The following is a 17,739-nucleotide window of genomic DNA, read 5'->3' on the forward strand; positions in this document are numbered from 1 at the left end:
ATTAAGTCTACAGTTTCTCTTGACAATTCTTTTATTGCCATCTAGCCATTAGTTAAATAGTTTTTTTTTTTTTTTTTTTAACTTCTATTCATATACTTTGCTTTTCCCCCCAGTTGTAGGTTCCTGGAAATCTACAGTATATAGTATATTGTAAAAACATGATTATCATTTGATTTGAATAATATTTATTTATACCCCAAAAACATAGTAAATGGTCTATTGCAAGCCAAAGGCTGTGCTTTAAAAGGCTTTAGCAGTAGCTTTCTTCTATTTTTATCTTAAGAATATTGGTCAAACAAGTGTCAGGGTATTTTATTGTAATGAATATTCATACAGTCAGGTCAATATGATGGTTAAGAATTTAGCTCTGTGATGAAATGGTCTCCAATCAAATTTTTGCTTCATCTTTTCTTATTACTTCTGTGACTGTGAGTAGATTATTTAGGCTTTCTAATGTATATTTTATAATAAAGATAGTACAATTATTATTGTAAAAATTGCATTGTACAATATTGTGATTAAAATATCAAATTTTCTGTGATCAAATTCCAGTAAATATTACGCATGTTTGAGAAATGTATCTTTCTATACCCCATTTCTGTGAGGATGAAATGAAGACTTTGTTGTGAAAATGAAATGAGACTGTGTATGTAAAGCACTCAGTATGCACTTGTAATATAGTAAGTATATGATGTTGGTTGTTCAGTTGCTAAGTTGCTTCTGACTCTTTGTGACCCTGTGAACTGTATCCAGCCAGGCTTCTCTGTCCATGGGATACTCCAGGCAAGAACACTGGAGTGGGTTGCCATTTCCTTCTCCAAAGCATATGATAAATATTACTTTTTATTAGTGGTAGATCTTTAAAGTGAATGCTTTTTTGTATCCACCAGTTACATTGCTCAAATTATTGCAATTATTTGGGAAAATATTGCCATTTGATTCAAATTATTATATTTATTATGCTAGTATCTTAGAAGAACTGGGCTATAGCACCTGAAACTTTTGAGGAAGGATGATGAAAACCTCAATTTAAAGTTGTTTTCCTCTAAAAATGAATGTTGTATAGTCATATAAATAATATTTAATATGTTTTCAATAATGTGTAATAGTACTATTAATATTTAACTGTTAAATTTGTTCATTTTTCTCCAACAATATTATGCCTGCCTTTCTAGAGCACATGTTTAATTTTAATAAATCCGGATTCTTTGGAAGATTGTTACATTCATTACACCCCTCTATACTAATTTTTATCACTAATACTGTCTCTATACGCTGGCAAAAAATAGTCTGATTCTCTTTGATCAAATTTCAGTAAATATTTTGTGCTTCCATACAGTGAAATCTCACTGGTTTCCATCTATCTCCCAGGCATAATTTTAGTTAGAAGGCAAGCCTTAGGGAAAGAGCTTTTAAAGATCTTTTAAAGAAAAAATTGTCTTTCTGCCTTAGTGACTGTCAACTCATTTTTGATCTAATTCTAATGAAATTGATACTCGTATGTTTCTGAAGGTTGTGTGAGAATTTACATCATGGCTGTTCTAGCTTAATCTTCTTGTTTGTTATCCCTCTAGGTTAGTATGGGTCCCAAGTGATTTCAGAAAATTGAAATAGTGAAATAATATCAATTGAAAAAATGATTGCTGCTTATGGAGTATTAATCTGTGGAGTTCAAACTCATTAATCTAGATCACCTCCCTTTGAGAGAGCAGGAAGCATGTATGACAAAGCAATTGAGATATCAGATTGCAAAAAAAAAAAAAAGAAGAAGAAAAAGAAGAAAGGGGATGAAAGTAATATTAAAGAAGTCCAAAGTTGCATAATCAATCAAAAGTGAATTAGAAAATTCACTAAGCTTCTAGTTTGTTTATCAGGTACTGACACTTCTCAAAGTCAAATACAGTTACTTTTGTTTACAATGCTGTAACTAATCCAGTGTTTCAAACTTCAGAAATTAAGTTTGATAATTTTTATATATAGAAAAAAATTCTATTAGGAACAAATTTTGAGAATTTCCCCCTATTTCAATATAAGCTCTTCAGTCACAGGTGAAATAATTCATCCTAAGAATGTAATTGGACTCTATGTGATTTTAGCCCTTTTATACTTTGTTCAGTTGTTATTTGGAGATTTAGAGAGATAGGTATTGAGAATGGATGTCATTTGTTACTGTAGCAGCTGTGACTGTTTGGATAGCAGGAAAGACATTTGTCAAAACATATGTATTTCTAACTTGGCAGGTGAGTCCTTAATGACAGCAATGGAGCCTCATAGCTTACTGGGAAAATGACAATATTATTATTTATAAACATCCCATAACAATATAGGAACAAATATATGGATATACTTGGGGAATCTAAAAAATAAATTTAATGTCAAATTTCATAGCCATAGAACTAAGAACATAAACAGCATTCTTGGGAGTTAAATAACCTGATTGTGGCTCAGCTGGTAAAGAATCCACCTTCAATGCAGGAGACCTGGGTTCCATCCCAGGGTTGGGAAAATTCCCTGAAGAAGGGAACAACTACTATTCTGGCCTGAAGAATTCCATGGACTGTATAGTCCATGTATAGTCCCATGTATAGTCCCATGTATACAGTGGGTTACATGGACTATCCCACTGTGTAGTCCATGGGATCACAAAGAGTTGGACACCACTGAGTGGCTTTCACTTTCACTTTCAAACAACCTGATTAAGCAAATATAACTACTTTGTTAGGCAAATTCATTGCCCAGTACAAATGTAATGGAAGCCTAATATCTGGCACATGGATTTCCATGAAAGAACAAACTATTCTAAACAAAAGAGGGATGAGGAATTTTAAGTGTTGTAAAGGATGACATAGATTTCAATGAAGAATGGCTCAGCAACATCCTTATTAGTGACAAGTTCAAGGCAAGACAAACTGACAATGTCTACTGTGAGCTTTTGTTATTTAATTTTTTAGGATTGTTTACTGTATTGTATGTATAATATAAAGCTTCTACAAAGATTATAGAAAAAATTTAATTAAATCTGTCAGGTGAGTCTGTAATTTCCTCGGTTCTGTCTTGCCACAGCAAAAAATTGAAGTGATAGATGGGCCAGTGTTACAGCTCAGTTTTATTTGGCAAGCAAAGGAAAATACATCCTGGAGGTCAGAGGGCGGGCCAACCCAAAAGATTCAAAGAGAAGAGAGGTCAGAGGCCCAATTTTGGCTCCTCTTTTTATATATTTTTTTCTCCTCCCCTTGAGCCTGCCCTGTGTAAATTGGACTAGCCAGGAGGGCTGTTTGTTTCACCTGAGGTTCTCATTCCAGTCCTCACACCTGCCGTTATTCTATTTTTGTGGGCTTTTCCCTTCTTTATCTTTTAGCCACCACATTTTGAACTCCTTTTTCCTATTCTAACTACCTAACATTCCCCCCTCAAGAGTTGAGATGCCCAGTTCTTTGGGAATAGGGGTGTTGAGGTCTCTCTGGCTATTTCCTGCTAAACTGGGACAGCGAGGGGCATTGGGCCTCCTTCTCTTGCTAGTCTCAAGGTGAGTGATATTTTCCATAGTTGCCTGTAGGTTTATATATCCTTGTTGAACTGTCACTGCATGTTGTAGCATGTTGACCTGGACAGAGAAAAACTGGGTTAGACAATTGATAATACAGGGAATAATCATAAGCAGCATCAATATGATGATAGCAGGGATTAGTAGGGGCATTAGCCAACTCCAAATTCTCCATCACCAAGAGAAGTATCCCCCAGTGATTGTAGCCACCTGAGAATTCTCCAGCTCATTCTTTGACATCCAGTAGGATATGGATGTTTTTCTTGAGGATTGTGAGACTTTTTTAACTTGACTGGAGGTGTTTACCCAGAAACAACACGTCTTATTCAAGATGGCTCAAATCCCTCCTTGTTCAGGGACCAGGAGATCTATCTCCTGTCTATTTTGGAGTACAACCCTTGCCAAGTTGTATTGGCTCTTTAGGGCTATCCTGAGAAATTTTATCCCTAGAAACTTAATTTTAGGGGTTTTCATTAGAATGGCACTCATTTGTAGTTCTGAATAGGTATCTGAGATCTCCCAGGGACTCATAGGTGTATTGAGTGTCCTCTTCTGTTTTCTTCCATTGCTTGACTCGTGTGTAGTAAATCCAGGAGTCATGTCCAGGTACCTTGACTACTTTGGGGGTAGACAATATTACAGGGTAGGGCCCCTTCCATGTGGGCTGGAGTTGAGCCTTTGGGGACCCATCTTTCCAGACTTTAATTAGGACTTGAGTCCCTGGAGCATATAGTGGTGACTCTTTAGAATTTTTGAGGTCCTGGTTGATACCCTGCAGGCATATATCCTGTTGGAATTGACCAATGGCCATGGTATAAGAGTGGAGAGTCTGAGCCCCTAGATCTAGGAAGAGGTCATTGACATAAACAAAAGGTCTCCCATATAGCATCACATAAGGACTAAGACCAACCTGTTCCTTAGGGGAAATATGAGTTCAGAGGAGAGCTATTGGTAAAGCCTCCTTCCATCCCAGGGAGGTCTCCTGGGTTATAATTTTTATCGCTGATTTTAAGAATTGGTTGGCTCTTTCTACTTTTCCTGAAGACTGAAGCCTCCAGGCACAATAGAGACAATAAATAATGCCCAATGCTTTAGAAAACCCTTGGGTGACTTACAAGTAAATGATGCCCCATTGTCACTTTGTAATGACCTGGGCAGACCAAATCTCAGAATAATTTCATGGAGCAGTTTTTTGTTTTGTTTTGTTTTGTTTTGTTTTAACCACCTCTTCAGCCTTCTCAGTCCAGGTGGGAAAGCCTTAAATCCATCCTATGAATGTATCTATCATGGCTAATAGGTATTTATACACTTGAAAAACTGGCATCTGGGTGAAGTCCATCTGCCAGTCCTCTCCTGGATAGGTCCCACGCTACTGGGTGGGCTGGGCCAGCTGGGGTCTTCAAGGTCCTTGGGGGCTGTTTAATTGGCAAGTGGGACAAGAGGAGACCACTTGCCTTATAGTTGTTTGGAGGCCTGTTCCTCTGAAGGACCTTTCTAGTAATCTTTGGAGGGCCTTCTCCCCTAAATGGATAGTGGCATTTAAGGAGTTAAACAACTTCTATTGGAGGTTCCCAGGAAGAAAAAGGAGTCCCTCCTTTTGGAACCACCCCATATGATCTTCTTGAAAGCCCTCACTCTTAGCTTTAAGAGTCTCACCTTCAGTATATGAAGGAGTTTCTGGCAAATTACTCTGTGAAACTAAGGTGGCAACCCCTTTTAGTTCATTGTTCTATAGTGCTGCTCTCTTAGCTGCCTGCTTGGTTCCCTTGTGCCACTTCTGTGCTCCCTTTTTGGTGTCCTTTACAATGGGAGACTGAAACCTCAGCAGGCAGATGGGCTGCCTCCAAAAGCCTAAAGGATTTGATCACCATATTTAATTGGGGACCATCAGGTGGTCAAATAGCCTCCTTCTTTCCAAATGGCAGCATGTGCATGTAACACCAGAAAGGCATACTTGGAATGTAAATGGCTACTCTTTTTCCTTTTCCCAGCTCTAAAGCTCAAGTGAGGGCTATGAGCTCAGCTAATTGGTCTGAAGTACCTGGTGGCAAAGGTTTAGCCTCTGTGGTCTCAAAATTGGAGACTACTGCATATCTGGCTCTTCTTTTTTCCATCCAAGACAAAGCTGCTTCCATCAGTGTACCAGATTTCCTCAGGATTTGTCAGAGGATCTTCTGACAATCCCTCTGAGGGTTTTGTCCAGTGGTCCAAAATTTCTAGGCAAGAGTGAAAGGCGAAGAGAGCCCTCAGGTACAGGCAGGAGGACAGCTAGGTTAAGAACCTCACAAGGGGATGTAGTGAGGCCTGAATTTTCCATCAGCCCTGCTTGATACCTGAGGATCCTTTGATCAGACATCCATAAATGGCCTCTCCCATTCAGGAGTTGTTTCACTTGGTGTCTGGTAAAAATAGTTAGTTTGCCCCCAAAAGAGAGTTTTAAAGAATCTTCTATCAGGACTGCAATAGATGCAAGATTTTGAAGGCAGGGAAAGATCTCTTCCCAATAAGGGAGTAGGACACTCAGGGACCACCAGAAACTAGTGGGAAAATATTTGTCCATCCCAGCAACAAAGAAGTGCTTGGGTGAATCTTTTGTAATTGTTTTTCCTGTGGCAACCAAAAAGGTACAGGTTTGGCAGGAGAAGGCTCTGGAGCAGGAGGTCAGGACAGAGTAGGTAGCCCCTGTGTCAACCAAGAAATTCTCAGATCTACTTGCCACATCCAGTTGCACCCTTTGCTCCAGCCCCGTGATGGTTATCTGTGACAGGTGGGCTGGCAGGAGTGGGCCGCTTCAGTCCTGTTGAACCATCATGAGGGAAGGCTTGGCACTTGAACTTGAGGCTCTTAAGTCCCAAGGGCAGAGTGCCACCTAATGTCCCAATTTATGGCATTTGTAGCAAGCCATTTTAGGAGACTTGTCATGGTTTGGACATTCTTTTAGCCAATGTCCTGCCTGTCTACAGATTAGGCATTTGGCTCGTGCCTTGTCCTTCAAGGACTCAAGGTTTGCCATAGAGCTTCCTGGAAGGTGGCCAACATTTGGGCATGCCTTGTCTCTTTCCTTTTCTCCCTTTCCTGGATCTTGGCTTCCCTCTCCTGTTCTCTGTTATGAGAGGTATTGGTGGCTGCCTGGACCATCTCATCTAAAGATGCAGCAGGGTCTTGCTGCTGTAGCTGTTGTAACTTTATCCTGATGTCTGATGCACATTGGGACAGGAATTTGTCACTTAAAACCACCTGTCACTTGTAAGAGTCTAAGTTCAGATTGGTAAACTTTTGGGGAGCTTCTTTCAGCCTTTCCAGAAAGTCAATGGGGTTCTCATTGGGTGAGTTATTGCTAAGATCCAGGGATAGTTGATTACTTTTTGCTGGGCTGCTTTTAGTCCTGCCTTTACATAGATCAGCAAATGATCCTTTTCCCATGTGTGTTCAGAGTCATTATAATTCTAATTAGGATCTGAGGAGGGGACTGCAGTTTCCCCTACTGGGTATTTATCACTTGGCATATGAAGCCCTATAGCATACATTTGGGCTTCCTTTAAGACCCTAGCATGCTCAGGGTCAGATAAAGTTTGACTAAATATGACCATGATGTCCTTTCACATCAAGCCAAAGACCAAGGTAATATGTTGGAATGTATCTTATATTTGCCTGTTTCATATGTATATCTTCCCAGGTCTTGTTTGATCTGTCTTAGTTCTGAGAGGGAAAAGGGCTTATGGCCCTGGGTTGGTCTGAATTCTCCTCCAGTTTCAACTAAGGGACATACTCGAGTTGGCTTTTGTGGAAGGGGTGCTCCCGGATATGGGGGCACATTTGGATACAAGGAAGGAGCAGCAGACAACTCAGGAGCCATGAGACGTGAGTCTTCATGGAGGGCTTCCTTCTCTTAGTTGTCTGTGCCTAACACCATTTGCCTTATAGGCTCACTTTTAGGGCATACAACAATCCCATACTTAAGACAGAGTTATATCTCTTAGTCAGAAGAAGATTTGGGCATGGGGGATCTCTGTCCATTTCTTTTGTCTTTTGTGGAATAAGTCTAGCTGTCAGGAGTCACGTTAGGCATTAGTGACAAAATGGAGGCACGGCCCCACCCCCCTCTCCTCATCCTGCAGGCACCATCCCAGGCTGAAGGAGTTAGGTCTTGTGATTCTGACTTGTTTTTTCCTTGCTTGGGTTGAGTTGGCTGGAAAGAATGCTAAGGTGCTTATTGTTCTTGAGAGGAGCATGAGAAAGCACAAAACCTTCTGCAGTTGTGCCCAGAAAATAATCCATAAAGTTAACATTGATATTTGTTCTAGGATCTTTACAAAGAATGTCCCAGGATGAGCATGTAGGCCGCAGCTTGAGGCCACGGGAGGGATTGTTATCTGAGACCTGTTTGTGAGGGAAATGTTTATGGCAAAGGAAGTTTGCTGAGTTTAGGGTTTAGGAATAATTAAGAATAGTTAGAGGCTAAAAGTTTAAAGAATGTTGTAGTGTTAGCATATTTTACTATAGCTTATAGGGATTAGGAATTTTAGAGATATTAATAGCTAGAAGCCTTTTTAGGAGATAGTGAGCTTAGGATGCTAGGGGCAAGCAGGGTTTAGAAAGATAAGAAATAATCTGAGGGATGTGGTATGCAGCCCAGACATAAGCATGAGTAAGTAGATAATAGATAGTAAACCCAATTCTGAGAGAATCGCTGAAGCAGGAACTCTGTTTGTAGGGCAACAATGATTTCTGGAGACAATAAACCTGGGTGACAGGGAACTGAAAATGTCAAACCTCTGACCTAATGCTTTTGTCAAAGTATAAAAGGAAACCTGAAGCTTGGAATAAACATGTAGTCCTGCACCTTGAGTCAGAAGCTACATCATTCTCTACTGACACTGCTCATCTCTTCAGGCTGATTCCCTGGCTGCTGGAGCTGGACTCCAGCATCTAGCTGCAGGATGATATTGTAATTTAAACTCCCATCCTCAGGCCAGTGTTCCTTGTCTCCCAGAGGATACTGTGGTTACTCAGTGGCACAAAAGAATTTTAAGCAACTTCTCTTTAGAGTTAGGGCTTCCCTGGTGGCTAAGAGGTTAAAGTATCTGCCTGCAATGTGGGAGAACTGTGTTCGATCCCTGGGTTGAGAAGATCCCCTGGAGAAGGAAATGGCAACCCACTCCAGTATTCTTGCCTGGAGAATCCCATGGACAGAGGAGCCTGGTGGGCTACAGTCCATGGGGTTAGAGGATCAAACAGCTTCCAGTTATCAAGGGTGCATCTCAAGGGCATCTGTAGAGAACTGGATTGGTTAATTTCCCATCTAAAAGTGATGACAGGGAGGAAAAGAAAAAAGAAAAAAAACTAATAGGCCTCCTGTTTTTATCGGTGACTTTATTAGGTGTGAGTCTCTCTGAAGCTTATCCTACCTAGTCTGTTGCAACCTGATAGCCAGGTGTCCCTGGGTCAGGGTGCAGATCCCCAAGCAGGCTGAGGCATGACTGCCTCCTGGAGATTGAATCCCTGGGAAAATTGAGGCAGGTCAGCTTCCTGGGACCTCTGGACTGACAGATCCCCAGCAGGTTGAGGTGTGACAACCTTCTGAGGACCAGATCCCAAGGCAGTTCGACTTCCTGGGACCCTAGGCCAGAGTTGAGCATCCCTAAGGTCTCCAGAATGAACAATGCTGGGTAGGATTAAGGGGTTGTAATCTTAACTCCACTGATATCCAATAGCATATTGGGCCCCTACTGACCTGGGGAGTTCCTCTTTCAGTATCCTATCATTTTGCCTTTTCATACTGTTCATGGGGTTCTCAAGGCAAGAATACTGAAGTGGTTTGCCATTCCCTTCTCCAGTGGACCACATTCTGTCAGATCTCTCCACCATGACCCGCCAGTCTTGGGTTGCCCCACAGGCATGGCTTAGTTTCACTGAGATAGACAAGGCTGTGGTCCTAGTGTGATTAGATTGACTAGTTTTCTGTGAGTATGGTTTCAGTGTGTCTGCCCTCTGATGCCCTCTTGCAACAACTACCATCTTACTTGGGTTTCTCTTACCTTGGGCATGCGGTATCTCTTTACAGCTGCTCCAGCAAAGTGCAGCCGCTGTTCCAGTACCCCTGACCAACACAGATTATAATTGTTGAAGTGCCTCCTTGATTGTCAAAGAATCCTCAGATCTAAAAGGGGCCTGGTAAAGCAGGCTGTCTGTTGGCACGTGTCTGTGTTTCCTGGAGCCCTTGTGCCAAGAGGTGCAGCTGGGATGCCAATCCCACTCACAAGGAGATGACAGCAAGATAGTACTTCGCACCCTGGAAGCTGGTGGTGGCCAAAGCTGACACAGTTGGGGTCGGGGTCAGGGTGAAGGTGGATCTGGCCGGTGCTTGGGCACCTTTGACACTATGCTGGCGGCTGGGCCAATGTCCCCTGCGCTCCCCGCAATTTGCTGGCAGAGCTGGAGTACTGGAGGCAGCCCAGGGAATGGGCGGGTGCAAGAGCAGTATGAAAAGGCAAAATGATAGGATACTGAAAGAGGAACTCCCCAGGTCAGTAGGGGCCCAATATGCTACTGGAGATCAGTGGAGAAATAACTCCAGAAAGAATGAAGGGATGGAGCCAAAGCAAAAACAATACCCAGCTGTGGATGTGACTGGTGATAGAAGCAAGGTCCGATGCTGTAAAGAGCAATATTGCATAGGAACCTGGAATGTCAGGTCCATGAATCAAGGCAAATTGGAAGTGGTCAAACAAGAGATGGCAAGAGTGAATGTTGACATTCTAGGAATCAGTGAGGTCAAATGGACTTGAATGGGTGAATTTAACTCAGATGACCATTATATCTACTACTGAGGGCAGGAATCCCTCAGAAGAAATCAAGTAGCCATCATGGTCAACAAAAGAGTCCAAATGTAGTACCTGGATGCAATCTCAAAAACGACAGAATGATCTCTGTTTGTTTCCAAGGCAAACATTCAATATCCCAGTAATCCAAGTCTATGCCCAAACTAGTAACGCTGAAGAAGCTGAAGTTGAACAGTTCTATGAAGACCTACAAGACCTTTTAGAATTAACACCCAAAAAAGATGTCCTTTTGATTATAGGGGACTGGAATGCAAAAGTAGGAAGTCAAGAAACACCTGGAGTAATAGGCAAATTTGGCCTTGGAATACGGAATGAAGCAGGGCAAAGACTAATAGAGTTTTGCCAAGAAAATGCACTGGTCATAACAAACACCCTCTTCCAGCAACACAAGAGAAGACTCTACACATGGACATCACCAGATGGTCAACACCGAAATCAGATTGATTATATTCTTTGCAGCCAAAGATGGAGAAGCTCTATACAGTCAGCAAAAAAAAGACCAGGAGCTGACTGTGGCTCAGATAATGAACTCCTTATTGCCAAATTCAAACTTAAATTGAAGAAAGTAGGGAAAACCACTAGGCCGTACAGGTATGACCTAAATCAAATCCCTTATGATTATACAGTGGAACTGAGAAATAGATTTAAGGGACTAGATCTGATAGATAGAGTGCCTAATGAACTATGGAATGAGGTTCGTGACATTGTACAAGAGACAGGGATCAAGACCATCCCCATGGAAAAGAAATGCAAAAAAGCAAAATGGCTGTCTGGGGAGGCCTTACAAATAGCTGTGAAAAGAAGAGAAGCAAAAAGCAAAGGAGCAAAGGAAAGATATAAGCATCTGAATGCAGAGTTCCAAAGAATAGCAAGAAGAGATAAGAAAGCCATCCTCAGTGATCAGTGCAAAGAAATAGAGGAAAGCAACAGAATGGGAAAGACTAGAGATATCTTCAAGAAAATTAGAGATATCAAAGGAACATTTCATGCAAAGATGGGCTCGATAAAGGACAGAAATGGTATGGACCTAACAGAAGCAGAAGATATTAAGAAGAGGTGATAAGAATACACAGAAGAACTGTACAAAAAAGATCTTCACAATTCAGATAATCACAATGGTGTGATCACTGACCTAGAGCCAGACACCCTGGAATGTGAAGTCAAGTGGGCCTTAGAAAGTATCACTACGAACAAAGCTAGTGGAGGTGATGGAATTCCAGTTGAGGCATTTCAAAATTCTGAAAGATGATGCTGTGAAAGTCCTGCACTCAATATGCCAGCACATTTGGAACACTCAGGAGTGGCCCAGGACTGGAAAAGGTCAGTTTTCATTCAAATCCCAAAGAAAGGGAATGCCAAAAATGCTCAAACTACTGCACAATTGCACTCATCTTACATGCTAGTTAATTAATGCTCAAAATTCTCCAAGCCAGGCTTCAGCAATACGTGAACCGTGAACTTCCTGATGTTCAAGCTGATTTTAGAAAAGGCAGAGGAACCAGAGACCAAATTGCCAAAATCCACTGGCTCATTGAAAAAGCAAGAGAGTTCCAGAAAAACCTTGATTACTGCTTTATTGACTATACCAAAGCCTTTGACTATGTGGATCACAAAAAACTGTGGAAAATTCTGAAAGAGATGGGAATACCAGACCACCTGACCTGCCTCTTGAGAAATCTGTATGCAGGGCAGGAAGCAACAGTTAGAACTGGACATGGAACAACAGACTGGTTCCAAATAGGAAAAGGAGTATGTCAAGGCTGTATCTTGTCACCCTGCTTATTTAACTTATATGTAGAGTACAAATGAGAAACCCTGGACTGGAAGAAACACAAGCTAGAATCAAGATTCCCGGGAGAAATATCAATAACCTCAGATATACAGATGACCCCACCCTTATGGCAGAAACTGAAGAGGAACTCAAAAGCCTCTTGATGAAAGTGAAAGAGGAGAGTGAAAAAGTTGGCTTAAAGCTCAACATTCAGAAAACAAAGATCATGGCATCTGGTCACATCACTTCATGGGAAATAGATGGGGAAACAGTGGAAACAGCGTCATACTTTATTTTTCTGGGCTCCAAAATCACTGCAGATGGTGATGCAGCCATGAGATTAAAAGACACTTACTCCTTCGAAGGAAAATTATGACCAACCTAGATAGCATATTCAAAAGCAGAGACATTACTTTGCCAACAGAGGTTCATCTAGTCAAGGCTATGGTTTTTCCTGTGGTCATGTATGGATGTGGGAGTTGTACTGTGAAGAAAGCTGAGCACCGAAGAATTGATGCTTTTGAACTGTGGTGTTGGGGAAGACTCTTGAGAGTCCCTTGGACTGCAGGGAGATCCAACCAGTCCATTCTAAAGGAGATCAGCCCTGGGATTTCTTTGGAAGGAATGATGCTAAAGCTGAAACTCCAGTACCCTGGCCACCTCATGCGAAGAGTTGACTCATTGGAAAAGACTCTGATGCTGGGAGGGATTGGGGACAAGAGGAGAAAGGGACAACAGAGGATGAGATGGCTGGATGGCATCACTGACTCGATGGACGTGAGTCTGAGTGAACTCCGGGAGTTGGTGATGTACAGGGAGAGCTGGCATGCTGCGGTTCATGGGGTCGTGAAGAGTCGGACACAACTGAGCGACTGAACTGAACTGACTCTTAACTCATTGCTGGTTGTCCACCATGAATGGGAACAGATACCATGATGTAAAGCAATCCAAGTTTGTACGCTGAGACTGGGAACCTGGTGAAATAGCCATAAGCCTTATCCTCTTACTGCTCCAAGGAAATGTAACTCACTAATTTATTCCCCTGGTCTTCCATAAGAGCAATTTAGGGTGTTTCCAAGACTAAACATTTCATTGTCATAGACCCACTTTAGGAAATAGGAAAAATAATAACAAAAGAGTGGGTTATCTGGTCCTGTTAAGGGCATTAAGAGTATTTTAATAATAGGCAGGGTGGAGCTATGTTGCCTACAATGGGACAGGTCTTGGTTGTAGGAATTTGTGAGTGGCTTAAGATCAAATTGCTTAGAGGCAACAGACCAGACATTCCAATAAAGGTAGAAGGGAGATTTGATTCCAGGGATATGTTTGTAACTTTAGGAGAAGGGTGGTAATGGTTTGGGCCCAAACAACCTTCAGGGTTCTCTCCCAAAATGGCAAACATTATCCCTGTAAGCCCAATTGCCCTTGAAGGGATGCCACCAACAGATGGACTTCTAGCAGGCATTGTGTGCCTGTCACCCACCCTAGCAGATTCACTGAGAGATGCTGTTGTTGCACATGTTGTAGGAAACATGGAAGATGAAGGTCTGAACATCTAGAGGGATTGGATATTACACAGTGTTTCCCTCCCAAAGGCCATCTATTTTCCATTTGTCCCTTCAGAAGATTGTAGAGGCAACATTGTGGGCTCAGAGGGGACTCAAGAAAAGAGCATGAAACAGGAGCAAAGGAGGCAAGGCACAACTTTTGAAAGAATGACATAACCCAAGGACATATATTAACTGATTAAAATCAAATGGATCCAAGATGACAAACAAGTCAAATTCAACTAAGCCTTGATTCTCAATCTGCAAGCTAAATGACACATCCAGAGACACCAGGATAGTTCCAAGGCACTATCAAAGACCAAGGAGTGGATGGTTCCTCAATCGTTGGAATGATCCTTCCACTCATTAGCATATGGAATCACCCAGTTCAAAAAAATTAATCACACCACATTCTAATCCTCAGTGATGATCCACACCCTGTGGAGTGTGCTTCTCTCTAAATCCGAACAAATTCACCTGTTATCTATCTCTGTGAGTCGCAATGATTTTTTTTTTTTTTTTCCCCAATGACACATCAAGGGCCTGAGCTTCATCAGGTCCTGAAGCCAGGCACCATGGGTTTTGGTCTGGCTCAAGTCCCAGGAGAGAGGAGCTGAAGGACAGGAGGAAAAGGTAGTGGGAAACATGTACCGAGAAATCCCCTTCATAACCTGCTGGAAAATCTGCTAAATACCTGACCTGTGCTCACAGTTTTCATTGGCCTGATTCTTGGCACAAAGAAGATTAAAGACAGAAGATCACTCACCTGCTTGGGCAACAGCTACTAAGGCACAGCAGATAGTAGAGCCTTCCAGACACACTGGGGCACCCATGACGGCTTGCCTGTTTGCCAGGGGATCAAGGACACAAGAAATGAGAGATTGTAAAGGAATTAAGATTTTGTTAGCCATATGTCCTTCCATCCATAGGAGCGAGTACTTCCTACCCCATCCAGAGGTCTTCTGAAATCTGAGCTGCATGAGTTTTCTGCCGAGTTTATTTTTGCTGTCCCGGTTGCAGCATGCTGGGCTTCTTCCAGCACACCCACTTCCCCTACACTTGGGTGTTCTTCGTGTTCAGCTTCCACCACGGGCCCTTTCGCTGAGTTGGGCTTCTGCTGTGCTTAGCCTCTGCCTTGCAGGGGCTGAGCCGAGGTTGTTACAGCCAGGTTAAATCCAAGAAATGGCACCAGAGATGTCAGGGGAGTTTGTAATTTCCTCAGTTCTGTTTTGCCACAGCAAAAATTTGAAGCACTGGACAGACCAGTGTTAAAGCTCAGTTTTATTTGGCAAGCGAAGGAAAATACATCCTCAAGGTGGGAGGATGGGACAACCCAAAAGATACAAAGAGAAAAGAGTCTAGAGGCCCTGTTTTGGCTCCTCTTATTATGTTTTTTCTCCTCCCCTTAAGCTGCCCTATGTAAATTGGGCTAGCCAGGAAGGCTGTTTCTTTCACCTGAGGTTCTCACTCCAGTCCTTACACCTGCCTTTGTTCTATTTTTGTGGACTTTTCCCTTCTTTGTCTTTTAGCCACCTCCATTTTGGACTCCTTTTTCCTATTCTAACTACCTAACAAATCCTCTTAACCACTTTTGGTTTCTTTGAAAATTAGAAAAAGCTTTGAATTTTGTGTCTAGTGGGGCATACTGTAATGTAAGAACCAAAGACTTAAGGAGATACAGAGGAGATTTTTATAATAGAATGTTGCAACAAATATAAAGGCACGTTAAAGGAGACAATTTATGCTGTAATATCCTTTCACCAGTAAGACTACTCTGTTTCTGATTTAATTTTAATTGCAGAATGACCACATTTGAGATATTCTCAGCTTTACTGCCTGACCTAGATGCCTTTTTTAGATTACACTTATTAATCAAACATAAAATGGTATAGTTGAAAATATTCAAAGAAATAAAATATTTTAACTTTTTAAAAAAAGTATTCTGATTCCTGGTCATAATTATGGAAGTTAAAAAACAAAAAAGTTTTACACGACAAACCTGAAGCACATTAATATCTTCATGTGGTTAATTAAAGGAGAATGCTAAAAAATGTTAAGTATTTAGTGAATGAAAGTGGTTCTGTTTTTTTGTGTGAGGAAAAGAGGTATATATAAAATTTATGTATCTATTTGTGGGTGTGGTTAGTTGCTTAGTCATGTCCAACTCTTTGCAACCCCATAGATTGTAGCCTGCCAGGCTCCTCTGTCCCTGGAGATTCTCCAGGCAAGAATACTGGAGTGGGTTACATTTCCTTCTCTGGGAGATCTTCCCAACCCAGGGATTGATCCCAGGTCTCCCACACTGGAAGCAGATTCTTTACCATCTGAGTAGACATTATTTTCTATTTATTCATTAAAACTATTTCTCATATCCCAAAAACTATCTAATTAACATGTAAGTTAAAATGACAAATATTTATATCATTGGTAATTGGAAACTAAAGTTTGTTTTCAGGTATTTATTACTTAAAATAATATGTATCATTGACTAATGAAGTTAAATGTTGCCCCCTGAGAAGAAATATTATAAATATTGGCTTTGTATTTCTTATATTGAGACAATTTTAGAGAAAACAATGATGGAGAAATTAAAAATATATGTGTGTATAATCTTAGTGTTTTCCTTATTTCAATATTAATGAAGATAAAGTTTGGGAAGCAAATACTTCCAACAGGTTCATGGATTTCATGGAGTATATAGGGTATTCAATTTTTTTTTCTCTGTTGATGCCTTCCAGATATCTGTGCTTTTTTTGTTTCTTTTATAGAATTAAATAATATCACTCAGTTGAATAATAGTTAACTGGTAGGATAGTGCTTTTTATCCTTTTTATGGCATATTGTCCTTTTTCTCCCCATACAGCTTTCTTAATTCTAAATTTATTTGCAAATTTAGAAAGTAGTTGAAGAAGATTTTTTAAAATATTGAACTCTAGAAATCAAAAACTCAGTATCTCCAATTTCAGCTTGATGATAGACCCCTGACTTTTTGTCTTACGACTTTGTTATCTGCTTCTTTTTTTTAATGTCACAATAACACATATTATAAATAGATAATGTATGAAGATGTGCAGGCTTATCTTAGTCATAGTTTTAGCAAATCAATTAGTGTCAAGTATTTTTTTATATGAATGCTTGTCTTCTAGATCTGTAACTGGAAGATAGTACATGCTGAGCCAAAAAGAAAGGACTTTAGGCCCTTCTTCCACTTTAACCAAAGATGTTCCACTTGGGTTAGGTTTTGTATCAAGTTTCTCAATAAGCTTTTAGATAATGAAAAGTCTTTTAAATTAAAAACAAATATTAAAAATCAAAGTGCTGAAGCAAACAGGCTAATATGTCCTCTACTATTAAGGTCCAGGCTCAAGAACCAGATTCCTTTGGTTCTAATTTTGGTTCAGTCACTAAAATGAGATAATAACAGCACTAAGTACCTCACAGAGTTTCTTTGAGAGTAAAACACATTATCATGCAGAAGACTTAAAATAATGCCCAGTATATTAATAAATTGATGAAACTTGATAGAATTAATATTTTATCATCATTACTGCTATATTTTTATGATTATGCTCTTCAGCCATTGTCATATCTCTTCTTATATTGACATTGGCATAGATGTCTAATTCCTCTCACTAAATTGTAGGCTGCATAAAGAGTGAAGGGAGTAGTTAGGGCTGTTCACAATTATTCTGGTTGTCCTATCTGGGTAGTTTGAAGCTGACATCTCTGCTCATATAGTTAGGAACTGCCATGTAATTTCTTTGATCAAGTAAATATGATTGGGCCTATGAATTCCACTTTAAAGTAAAAGCTTTGATAGCCAATTCACAATGTCCTGAGTCCTCTTCCTATATCTTGATGATTATGGAACCAAGTGTTAAAATGGAGTCTTCATTGGCCTTAGTATATGTAAGGACTCTGCAACCCTATGGACTATAGTCTGCCAGTCTCCTCTGTCCATGGGACTCTCCAGGAAAGAACACTGGAGTGGGTAGCTGTTCCCTTCTCCAGAGGATCTTCCTGACCCAGGGGTCA

The 17,739-nt window shown here is 40.8% G+C and overlaps 2 long non-coding RNA genes across 4 annotated transcripts in view; one reads left to right on the plus strand and one right to left on the minus strand.

The window, feature by feature from the left end:
* Window positions 1-17,739, plus strand: part of LOC129619940 (uncharacterized) — a 169,899-nt gene that overhangs the window by 21,678 nt on the left and 130,482 nt on the right. The window lies entirely within an intron of this gene.
* Window positions 3,086-15,057, minus strand: LOC129619941 (uncharacterized). Of its 2 annotated transcripts, XR_008698302.1 has the most exons (4): window positions 14,651-15,057; window positions 14,471-14,547; window positions 5,586-5,760; window positions 3,086-3,604 (listed from the first exon to the last, which is right to left on the minus strand). It is a non-coding gene; the product is annotated as an uncharacterized LOC129619941 (long non-coding RNA). The 2 variants fall into 2 exon arrangements; XR_008698301.1 differs by lacking the exon at window positions 5,586-5,760.

The sequence above is a fragment of the Bubalus kerabau genome, chromosome 9 (assembly GCF_029407905.1).
Source record: "Bubalus kerabau isolate K-KA32 ecotype Philippines breed swamp buffalo chromosome 9, PCC_UOA_SB_1v2, whole genome shotgun sequence".
Lineage (NCBI taxonomy): Eukaryota > Metazoa > Chordata > Mammalia > Artiodactyla > Bovidae > Bubalus > Bubalus kerabau.